The sequence below is a fragment of the Lolium rigidum genome, chromosome 4, assembly GCF_022539505.1.
Source record: "Lolium rigidum isolate FL_2022 chromosome 4, APGP_CSIRO_Lrig_0.1, whole genome shotgun sequence".
Taxonomy (NCBI): Eukaryota; Viridiplantae; Streptophyta; class Magnoliopsida; order Poales; family Poaceae; genus Lolium; species Lolium rigidum.
The window spans coordinates 183967915-183980814 of NC_061511.1; positions in this window are offsets into that span (position 1 = coordinate 183967915).

A 12900-nucleotide genomic window follows, 5' to 3' on the forward strand; every position below is an offset into this window, starting at 1 on the left:
CGTGGGGAACAACAGGTACCACCAGTGTCGGTACCGTCAAGGTAACGGCATGGCTTCTGTGTGCCCTGGACTCAAACCGGTACCAGTGCGGTACCATGTCGGAAACTCCGCATGTTTCTCTTAACCGGTACTGAACCGGTACCTGACTGGTACTACCGCGTTTCACCATCAAGGGTGACTCAAGCGGTAATGCCGGTTGAGGTACCGTTAAGGTACTGCCAATTGTTCTGTGTGTTTTCCCAGAAAGGCGGTTGACGAGATTGTGTCCTCGGCAATGTCCAAGGTTATGGACTTAGGTTTTGGGAAAGGCGACGCCCGGAGATTCCGGGAGCGAGAGTAGGCATGACGTACCCAGGTTCACGTCCCCTCGGTGGAGGATCGCTACGTCCTGCTAGCAATCCAGCATATGATAATATATTGTATCTAGTCTAATCTGATTTCTATGTTGCGATATCTATGTGTGTATGCTATGGCCTCAAGGGGTGCCCCTGCCTGGCTTTATATATGCAACCAGGTTAGGGTTTAGTCCTAGTCTAGTACAAATTGGAGTCCTCTTTCTTGTATTCCAAGCCGATATTACATGCGGGTCCAGCTTATCGAGTCCTTGTGTTAATCCACCTCCATAATCCGCACCGGGTATAGCAATAATGGGTACCCGAAGGGTAATGCCCACATCATCGGTATCGCATGCGGTACCTCAACCAGTACTACCGGTCCTGGAAGGGATCAGTAGAACCGCCAGCGAGGTTCTAGGCTGAGGTGTACCTGGTGCTGGTAGCTATAGTGGTACTACTGCAACCAGCACTAGTACTACCGGTTTAGCTGAATCTTGTTTCTTTTCTACACCTCTCCAACCACGTCGACTCGCGACACACACACAAAACCAGAAAACCTATCGGTGAGCTTGGCAAACCAACTCTTGGTCTTGCATCACTGTTGGCATCACTATCTTCATCCTTCTCCTTAGGAGCACCGGGGCCAAACCTTGGCTTCTCATGTGTCTTGATCATAGGGTTGCGCACAAGATGCGGGGTGAGACGTCTACATTGAGAGATCAAGTCACCCCTCTCTGCATCACTCCACTTGATGCAAATCAGCCTCATGATGTACGGAGCATATACGGGGAGCTTGCGGAGAAGAGCACACTCACGCATCTCATGCCAAATATAGTCCATGACGTCCAACTGCTTGCGGCTGCCCTTGTTAAGGTGAGTGAGCACCAAGAGGTGGAAGAGGAATCCATGTACTTCATCGAGGTTGCCCTTCTTTGGGTTGGCGGTGTTGCGGAAGACCCGGAGCATAATGTCATATGTGGGGAGGAGGTCATAGGCACTCCCACAAAGAGCTCTTCCGGTGATGTAGAATTCCACCATCTTGTCCTTCCTCATAGGCTTGTGAGCGAGGTGAACCCGGGAGACATTGAAGTTGTTGGGTGCGGCGAGGTTGTAGCCAAGACCTTGTGCAAATTCCTCCCAAGTGGCCTTCATGAGGTGCTCCTTGGTCATCCAAGTGAGAGAGCGAAGACCATTCTCATCAATATCAAATTGGACGGTGGAATAGAATTGGAAAATGATCTCCTCCGAATATGGATGGTTGAATGTCATCAAGGGGATTAGTCCAAGCTCCTCATAAATATCCTTGGCTTCTCCGAAATACTCGGGTTCAGAATCCAACTTCTCTATGTTGATTGACCATTAGGGGCAACAAGCAAAATTCTTGATAGCATAGACCTCATTGTATATCTTCTTTTGGTTCTTGTGATAGAAGTATGGATTTGAGCACAAGCGGACATTCTTCTCGACCACATAAGGGTTGACATTCCGGATTTCCAAGAATTGGTGCTTCGATAGCTTGTTCGTTGGCTTGATGGGTCCCGTGGCGGCCTTCTTGGCTGTCGCTGCTCATTTTCTCTTGGTTGTACGAGGGGAGAGGATTTCTTCTTCGATCTCCCCTTTGCGATGAGAGACGGTGAGGTTCCTTTTCTTCGGAGCTCGAGGTTGAGAACATGTGATCAACATAGATTGTAGAGGGAATGGGGGTAAGTGCACAAGCCCTGGAATTGGAACGCGTGAGACACTAACAAGCAACACATGTAGAAAGTTGTTTCATGCAGTAGTACCGCTGCCGGGTCCGGTAGTACCGGTCAAGACCGGTAGTACCGGTCAAGAATGACCGGTATTACCACTCGAAATAGGCATGCCCAGATCTGGCCATGGTTCATGGCATTGAGGTCAAAACCTTCACAATATGTTGCTAGCTAGTGTCTACCCACATGGAAAAGCTTTTAGAGGTGAATCTCCACCAAAAACTCCAAGGAACCTTAGCCTATTCTTCTAGGGAGTCCAACAAACCCTAGAGAGGGAAGATGAGGTACATACCGAAGGCCATGGCATGGAAGAGGGTGGGAAGCTTCTCCACGGAGGAGAAGAGGCCGAGGTTGGCCGGAGGAGGAGATTTGGGAGTCTCTCCTCGTGGATCTTGGAGCCGGCGGCGGATTTGACTTGAGGTGGATTGGGGGTAAAAGGTAGATTTGGGAGTCCAACCCCTGATCCGGTACCTTAAGTCAAATCACGAAGCGATAGTACCGGTCGCAAAAGTGATAGTACCGCTTCCGGATACTAACCGATACCCCAGGCGGTAGTACCGCTCCATGGCAAAATTTTGACGGTGTTAGAATACTGCAACGGGGCGATAGTACCGTCCTAACCACCGGTAGTACCGGCTGCCAACATCCAGAAGTCCAAGATTTTTGTAGGGGCTTGTGCTTTTAGACGGAGATGGTCTTGGAGTGGTAGAAGGCTTAGGATTAGACATGGTAGCTGCAAAGCGTACTAATCATCCAAGTTTGCAAGAGATCAACAAGGAAAGGCCAAACTTGGATGAATTTCCCAAAAACAAACACAAGAAAAGAAGAAACAAAACCAAACACAAAAAGAAGGAAAAAAGAAACTCAAAAAAACCAAGAGAAAGCAAGAAGAACAAAAACTCCTCAAGGAGGAGGTTGATGGCCGAGGCCACCGTGTTTGTGTATAAAAGCGTGAGGTCGCGTAGATGAATCTAAGACTCACAACTAAGACTCAACATTGAAGCTCATTTAGTCACTTGGATGATAAATAGAGAATGTTTTGGTTTTCTTTGTGCATTATGGGGGGTGTATAGCTTAATAAGTTTAAACCGTACTCCTCCTATGTGACAAGGTATTGACTTGTCAATGCCTACAAGTTGTAGACTAGGGTTTCGTGGAAAGTAGAGGGCAAGTAGATCTCGAAGGTTTCAGCCGAAAAGGTGCCCAACTGTTAAAAATTAGGGTTGCGTTGACAATGAAAACGATGCTTTCTTTCTCCCTCAACTCCCCCTTATATAGGAGGCGGAGCCGAGGATTTCGTGATGTACAAGTTACAAACAGCGGGAGAGGAGTTCATCCCTTATAGTTACAAGTCTCTATTCCTAATATATCTCTATCTTCCATATCGACGCTTTATTGGGCTTCCGGGCTTCATAATCTTCAGATCGTGGGCCTTCAGTAAACCCCGGGTACCTTCTTCGGCAAGCCCATTAGGGATGCCTATGTCACTATGTCCATGCGTGCTTCCCGTCAAGACATTTGCTAAAGAGTAGGTATGTGTGCACGACGGTCAAGCAATATTCGATGAATCTATGATATTTAGCTCATGCCTCAACTCAATGAATCTCTTCTCGTCCAAAGGCTTGGTGAAGATGTCCGCCAATTTATCCCTAGTGCCAATGAAAGAGAGAACGATGTCGCCTCTAGCAATGTGATCCCGGATGAAGTGATTCTGTATCTCAATGTGCTTCGTCTTGCCATGAAGTACCGGATTGTAGGCGATCTTGTTGACACTCTCGTTGTCGCATAAAAGCGACACCTTGCTATACTCAAGTCCATAATTTCGCAAGGTTTTCCTCATCCACAAAATCTAAGCACAACTACTTGTCGCGACAACATACTCGGCATCGGCGGTAGAGACGGAGACACAATTTTGCTTCTTTGAATACCAACACACCAAATAACGCCCAAGGAAGTGACAAGCACCGGATGTAGACTTCCTATCAACTTTGTCACCGGCCCAATCCGAATTGGTGAATCCACATATTGAGAAGTCCGTGTCCTTCGGGTACCATACTCCAAAGTTGGGGGTATCAACTAAATATCGGAAGATCCTCTTCACCGCCATAAGGTGGCTTTCTTTCTGATTTGCTTGAAACCGTCCGCACATACCAACACTCAACATGATGTTCGGACGGGAGGCACAAAGGTAAAGAAGCGAATCTATCATGGACCGGTAGAGCTTTTGATCCACCGCATTGCCGTTCTTGTCGAGGGTGAGTTGACATTTCAAGTGCACTGGAGTCCCAATACTGTTGGCTCCCTTCATATCAATGCGCTTGAGCATATATTGGAGGTACTTTGCTCGATTGATAAAGGTGCCTTATCCAAGTTGCTTGATCTTGAAACCAACAAATTACTTTAGCTCCCCCATCATCGACATCTCGAACCTATAGGTCATGAACTTAGCAAACTCATCGTTAAACATGGTGTTAGTAGACCCAAAGATGATATCATCTACATAGAGTTGGCATATGAAGAGCTCCCCATTGACCTTCTTAGTAAAAAGAGTGGGATCGATTTTTCCCACTTCAAAACCACAGTCCTCAAGAAACTCACGTGGATGCTCATACCAAGCTCAAGGAGCTTGTTTGAGACCATATAGAGCCTATTTAAACTTGAATACATGTTCCGGGAAGTGGAGGTCCTCGAACCCCGGGGGTTGATTCACATATACTTTCTCATGTAGAGGTGTCGAGGTCGCTCCTCGGCAATACCCACCATGAGGGACTTGGGCTTAGAGAAAGGCGATGATGAATATTCCAGGAGAGAGAGTAGGCACGATGTACCCAGGTTCACGTCCCAGTGGTGGAGGATCGCTACGTCCTGCTAACAATCTAGTATATGATAATATGTGTACAAAGGGCTGATACGTCTCCAACGTATCTATAATTTCTTATGTTCCATGCTAGTTTTATGACAATACCTACATGTTTTATTCACACTTCATAATGTTTTTATGCATTTTCTGAACTAACCTATTAACAAGATGCCACAGTGTCAGTTCCTGTTTTCTGCTGTTTTTGGTTTCAGAAAAGTTAGTTTACAAATATTCTCGGAATTGCACGAAACAAAATCCCACAGCCCTATTTTCCACGGAGTGTTCCAGAAGTCCGAAGAAGATTCGAGGAAGGTCAGCAGGGGGGCCACCCCATAGGGCGGCGCGGCAGAGGGCCCCCCCGCGCTGACATGTGGGGAGGGAGCCCACCTCGGGACTCCCCCGACGCTGCCCCTTCGCCTATTTATTCCTTCGTCTCCGAAAACCCTAGTACCGAGAGCCAAAATACGAGAAAAGTTCCAGAGACGCCATCGCCGTCAACCCCATCTCGGGGGGTTCTGAAGATCTCCTCCGCACCTCGCCGGAGAGGGGAATCATCACCGGAGGGCTCTACATCACCATGCCCGCCTCCGGACTGATGCGTGAGTAGTTCATCCTTGGACTATGGGTCCATAGCAGTAGCTAGATGGTTGTCTTCTCCTATTGTGCCATCATGTTTAGATCTTGTGAGCTGCCTATCATAATCAAGATCATCTTATTGTAATGCTACATGTTGTGTTTGTTGGGATCCGATGAATATGGAATACTATGTCAAGTTGATTATTGATCTATCATATATGTTATTTATGATCTTGCATGCTCTCCGTTGCTAGTAGAGGCTCTGGCCAAGTTGATACTTGTAACTCCAAGAGGGAGTATTTATGCTAGATAGTGGGTTCATGCCTCCATTGAATCTAGGACAATGACAGAAAGTTCTAAGGTTGTGGATGTGTTGTTGCCACTAGGGATAAAACATCAATGCTTTGTCTAAGGATATTTGTATTGTTTACATTACGCATAGTACTTAATGCAATTGTCTCGTTGTTTGCAACTTAATACTCGGAAGGGGTGCGGATGCTAACCCGAAGGTGGACTTTTTAGGCATAGATGCATGCCGGATGGCGGTCTATGTTCTTTGTCGTAATGCCCTAAGTAAATCTCATAGTAGTCATCATGATATGTATGTGCATTGTTATGCCCTCTCTATTTGTCAATTGCCCAACTGTAATTTGTTCACCCAACATGTTATTTATCTTATTGGAGAGACACCACTAGTGAACTGTGGACCCCGGTCCATTCTTTTACATCTGAAATACAACCTACTGCAATCATTGTTCTCTTTTGTTTTCTACAAGCAAATATCACTTTCCACACCATACGTTTAATCCTTTGTTTTCAGCAAGCCGGTGAGATTGACAACCTCACTGTTAAGTTGGGGCAAAGTATTTTGATTGTGTTGTGCGGGTTCCACGTTGGCACCGGAATCCTTGGTGTTGCGCCGCACTACACTCCTTCACCAACAACCTTCACGTGGTCTTCATCTCCTACTGGTTCGATAACCTTGGTTTCTTACTGAGGGAAAACTCGCTGCTGTACTCATCATACCTTCCTCTTGGGGTTCCCAACGGACGTGTGCTTTATCGTCACAAGCAGCTACTTTTCTGGCGCCGTTGCCGGGGAGATCAAGACACGCTGCAAGGGGAGTCTCTCACACCCAATCTCTTTACTTTGTTTATTGTCTTGTTTTATTTTATTTTCTGTCTTGTTTGCTTTCTTTATATCAAAAACACAAAAAAATAGTTACTTGCATTTACTTTATCGGTTTACCCTTGTTTATTTCACCATGCTTCTCCCTAAGTTCACTTTGAAAGATATATCGGTAGGGAGTGGGTCTATCATTGGAAGAGATAATATAGAAGAACTTTTCAATCATGTTAGTAAGGTTGAAGATTTTGAAGATAGATCCTTGGTAGAACTTGCTCCTAATTATGAAATTGCTACTGCCTCTTTAGTGGACATGTTGGAAGCTAGATTTGTTAATCTTAATCCTATAATGCAACATATGTTTCTTACACTCCGTGATAGGGAAGAAGGAGAGAAGAAAGATTTTGTTTTAGAAACCCTTCTTAAAGAATTTGGTGATGTAGCTAGAGAAGCTAGAAAAGTCTTTATTCAACATAAGATGTTTGGCTTTTATATCAATGTTGCAAATACCCTTGAAAGAATGGAAAAAAGAAAGGCTAAAGTTCACTAATGAAGCCAATCGTGAGGGGGAGACTAAAGTACCAATACCTTATAAGCTCATAGGAATGCATGAGGCACTAGAAAAGAATTTTGATTGGATTGTTCCTGAAAATTTATTTGAGGGGGATAGTAAGCCTAAAAGTAATGAAAGAGGAGCTTCTGAAACTTACATAGATAAGATACAATACATCGTTGAGAAAACTCCCAACTCTGATGTTGATGCTTCTTCTCTTGATGTTACTTGATTTTCACTTTCTGCACCTAGCTGAAAGGCGTTAAAGAAAAGCGCTTATGGGAGACAACCCATTATTTTATTTCTGCAATTTTTGTTTTATATTTGAATCAAGGTGTTTGTTACTTCTGTAGCAATACCTTTATATCTTTATTTTCTTGCATTGTTGTGCCAAGTAAAGTCTTTGATAGAAAGTTGATACTAGATTTGGATTTCTGCGTGAAACAGCATTTTTAGCCGTCACGAATTTGAGTTGTTCTCTCTGTAGAAAAATCGTAAAATCTTGAAAAAATTCATGAGTAATCCTCAGATATGTACGCAACTTTCATTCAGACTGGAGCTTTTCCACTCGAGCATGTTAAGTGCCTCGAAAAAATTCGTCTTTACGTGACTGTTCGTTTTGACAGATTCTGCCTTTTATTTCGCATTGCCTCTTTTATCGTGTTTGAGTGGGTTTCTTTGCTCCATTAAATTTCAGTAACCTTGGGTAATGTCCAGAAGTGTTGGGAATGATTGTGTCCTTGCTGAACATGTGAATATTTTATTATGCACTAACCCTCTAATGAGATTGCTTTGAGTTTGGTGTGAAGGAAGTTTTCAAGGATCAAGAGAGGAGGATGATATAATATGATCAAGAAGAGTGAAAAGTCTAAGCTTGGGGATGCCCCCGTGGTTCATCCCCGCATATTTCGAGAAGACTCAAGCATCTAAGCTTGGGGATGCCCAAGGCATCCCCTTCTTCATCAATAACTTATCAGGTCACCTCTAGTGAAACTATATTTTAATTCCGTCACATCGTATGTGCTTTACTTGGAGCGTCTGTGTGCTTTTATTTTCGTTTTGTTATTTTCATTCTCTGAATAAAATCGGATCCTAGCAATCCTTGTGTGGGAGAGAGACACGCTCCGCTTTTTCATATGAACAATGGTGTTCTTCGTTTTACTTTTAATGTTCATGGCAAAAGCTGAAAGCCGCTGCACTTATTGCTATTTGTTGGAAACAGAAAATGCTTCATGTGGTAATTGGTATATTGTCTTGAATAATTTGATACTTGGCAATTGTTTTGAGCTCTCAAGTAGATCATGTTTAAGCTTTTGCATCATGTAGTTTTGAAAGATCGAGATGTCGCCTAGAGGGGGGTGAATAGGCAATTAAAAACTCTTGCGGATTTGTCTTGTAAGAATGCGGAATTAAACTAACATTTAGTCTACAAGCACAAACCCTAAATATACTAAGCTCAACTAAGTGTACCAATAGCAACTAGAGCTAAGCAAGATAGGCACAAGATATATGTAGCACAAGTGATAGCAAGATATATGTACTTCAAGCACGATGGCTATCACAAGGAAAGAGAGCTCGGGTATAGAAATAACCGAGGCACGCGGAGACGAGGATGTATTCCCGTGTTCCCTTCCTTTGCAAGAAGGTACGTCACGTTTGGAGGAGTGGAGGTCCCACGAAGGATTCCCCGCGCCACGAAGGCTCACCCTATTCTCCGAACCACACCCACGAAGGATAATGGCCTCTTCACAATCTTCTTGAAGAGATCACCGGAGCACCAATCACCAAGCCAACTAGGAGGTCTCCCTCCAAGAGTAACAAGCTCACGGTCTCTCACTCGAACTAATCGTGGTAGAGAGCTCAACACTATGCAATGATGCAAAGCAAGAACACTAGAGGTGTTCAAGTCCTTCACACTCAAATCCCACCAAAGCAACGAATGCTAGGATGAGATTGGAGAGGAAGAACAAAGGGGAAAGTCAACCAAAGACTCCAAGATCTAGATCCCAAGAGATTCCCTCACTTAGAGAAGAAATGGATTGGTGGGAGTGTAGATCTAGATCTCCTCTCTCAAATCCTCAAGAATGAGCAAGAATGGTTGGAGGAATCACAGGGGAGAGCAAGTTCTTCAAAATACAACAATGGAGGAGAGAGAATGGGAAGAACTACCCTAGCTCAAGGTGGAAGAAGGGTATTTATAGCTAAGGGGGAAATAGAACCGTTGGGGGAAAAACAGAGCAAATAGCAAGAAAAACGGGCTGAGAAAATGCCCCAGCCGGTTGACCGGAGCTGAGGCCGGACAGGCCGGTCTGGGGTCTGGCCCAGCCGGACCTGCAGCCGGGCGGGGCGCGCGCCGCACAGTGCGGCGGATAAGGCTGAGGGCCGCGCGGGGGGGAAGCAGGCCGCGTGGGCCGAGCGACGGTGAGGCGGCCCGGTTGGGAAACCGGTCGGGGTGGGGGCAGCGCCGGGCAGGCCGGTCGCGGACCGGGCCTGCGGCCGGTCACGGGCCAAAGGCCGGTCCGGTTGGCGACGGTTGCGGACCGGTGGCTGGCCCGGTCGGCCGGCTGGCCCCTCCCCTTTTCTTTTCTTTTTCTTCTTTTACTTTTTCTTTAATAACAAATGCTCCCGAATTCCGATTCGAATGAAACCAATTTTGTTTGAGAGATAAGAACAAATGCTATCCTATGGAAAGCGAAAACACAAGAATCTGTAGAAGGGGATTTTATCATAAATATAAAAGGTAGAACCTTATATCATGAATAACCGATAAAATCACTGTCAACACCCGGATTTTTAAGTCCAGATGCCTGTTATGCCATACATCGCAATCCCAGGAATATTGTTGTTGCGAGACATAACAGTTGAATATCATAAGTCATCATTCATTACATACCATAGTCGTCTTACAAATAGATCACATGATCCAATATTACAATAATAGTTGAACTATTGTTCAACACACATCACAAATACATAGCGGAAGCGTAAAGATAAGGGACTCTCTAGTCCACAGGCCAACGTCTGACGTCAGAAGATTCCCTAGTTGTCGTGGGCATCCTGGTGGTCGTCATCTTGATAGTTCTGCTCCTCTTCATAGTCCGGCCATTTGAATAGCCAGGGACACAGCCGTGAGTACTTTAAAGTACTCGCAAACTAATACTAATGTAAGTGCTAACAATTCTAGTAAGGGGGTGCTAAACTCTAGTTTATTTTGCATAAAGCCAATTTTAGTTCACAAACATTTTGGTAAACAACTCTTCGAGTGCTAACTAACTCAAGTGGGAACATTAGTGTCATTCCCACCATTCAGTTGTGATTCAAAGTCAATGTCACCTTTCAAGTTCAAATTCACAAGTCACCCTTCACCTTGCATAGTTTTCGAAAAGTTCTGATGACGGAACAGTATGGCCTTTCCAACTGTCCATAACCGAGGACGCGGCTATTCGAATAGGTTTAACTCTGCAGAGGTTGTACACTTGTGCCACAACAATTGCAATAGCTCGTCAGGGGTAATCGGCCCCGATTTATCGTATGCGATACGCGAACTACCAATCATAACCTTTCATTTACATACCCTAGTATAGGCACCTCTCCCCATGAGCTTGGCCTCCCAGGTGAAGACAGACAGTCGGCACGGGAACCGCACGAGGCTTGGGCCGGACATTCACCTCATTTCGCATCATATCATATCGTTTCTATTGTGGTAGAGGCAGCTTTCGGCATAACCCCGATGACGCTTGTTTAGAGGGAACCCATACTAAGACATACAAACTTCCGGTTAAGCCCTACCCGGATTCGGGTATTGTGGGGGTACTTGTAAAATTGGAATGGTATCGCATCCGAACCCAACCATCAGTGTTTTTGTAAAATTCACCAAGTCATTCACCAGTCATATTCACCTTCAAAATCTTTCAATAGAATGACTCATCATTCCAAGGTTTTCAAAGTCATTTCAATTCCCAAGTTCCCAAATGGAGTAGTCACTTTCAAATTTAGCACTAGCATCTATGTATGAGGGGTGCTAAGTATTTTGCTTTACTTCTAGGCTAACTTTGATACTCTTGTACTAATCCAGTACTAACCAAGTGAATCATGAATCAAAAAGGTACTTTGATAAAACAAAAGTAAATAAAGCTTGTGAGGTAAAACTGGGAAATAGGATCATAAGCATAAAGTAAATAGGGGAATGCCTTGCTCATAGAGAGCTTTGCACTTTGCAAGAGTATTATCTTGCAACCAAAATGGTTTGCATCAATCTAGCTTGCATTAGTATTGGCTTGCCTTGGTTGAAGTGGGGGTCCAAGTTCTCTTCTCCTTTCTCTTTGTAGAAGTCCTCCTCTTCTGGATACTCCTTGGTACTAGCGTCTAAAATACGAATACGGGGTATACAATCATCATACCAAATTTACATACTCAACTAAGCACACACAAGCTTTACACAACTTAACTAGCATCACACACTACTATTAAGTGGATGGATGTGTTCCTCTTATTCAAGAAAAATAATTTCCTCTCATTATCTTATTAAGATTTAATTTCTCTTATGAACAATATATGACCTAGGTTGACCAAAGTCAACCTCTTCATACTCCTCATTTGAGAAAATGATTTAAATGAGGTTCCATACCTCATATAATTTAATACTAACAGGGTAGTGATTTAATGTCACCACATACTCAACATGAGATTATTTAGATCATGGTTCATACCTCATGTTGACTACTTGAGACCAAGATTTAAATGAGAGGAAAACTTCTCATATGATTTAGCACATAGTTGTAACTAGGTTAACAGCTACCATTGAGGTGATTTAACATTATCAACAATTCATTGGCTATTCTAACATTACTTGTACTCACACCAATTATTCTATTCACACCAATACTATAATTAGGGTGCATTGGTTGTGTTGCTTGAGGAAGATAATTTCCTCTCCTTACATATGTAAATGATAGTTTCCATCTAGTGTTTGAGAGATACTTTTCTCTTATTGAAAACTTGCTTAAGGTTTAATTTCTCAAACAATTATACATGAAATCATGTTGACTCAAGTCAACCATTCCTCATCATCATTTGAGAAATAGATTTAAATGAGGTAGAGTACCTCATATCATTTAATAACACTACATATGATTTAAATCTCTAAGTAATTCATATAAGTGAGTTTGGCCAGGGGTCCAAACATCACATGAATTCATTTGAGACAAGATTTAAATGAAGTATAAGACTTCATAAGAATTACTTAATAGTTTTGGACAATATCAACTAGTTAAACTAGCCATATTATCCACTACTTAAACTAGGGCATGATCATGTAAAGTGACCACACCATTTTCTTGCATAAACAATTAGTGTAAGTCAAATGTGAGCTATTGGAGTTGGAATTGACTCAATATCTATTTTGGTTGATTTTTAGGAATTATTCTAAGGCATAAAAGTCCCTGTCTTGTTTATTTTGCTACATTAATTCTACAATTAATTTTGAGATGGGACCAGTGGCATTTGATAGATAATTTCACTAGCTTTCCAGAAATTTAAAGTTCATCAATTTTGGTTCAGTAGATTTGAAGCTATTCAATTTCAAAGTGGGGTTCAGTATTGTAAAAATTTGAATTGAATTAATTGAATTTGGCTAGATGGGCTAGGCGGGAAAGTAATCTGGGCCGAAAGATTTAAAAATGCCAGGGGGCAGAGTTGGGC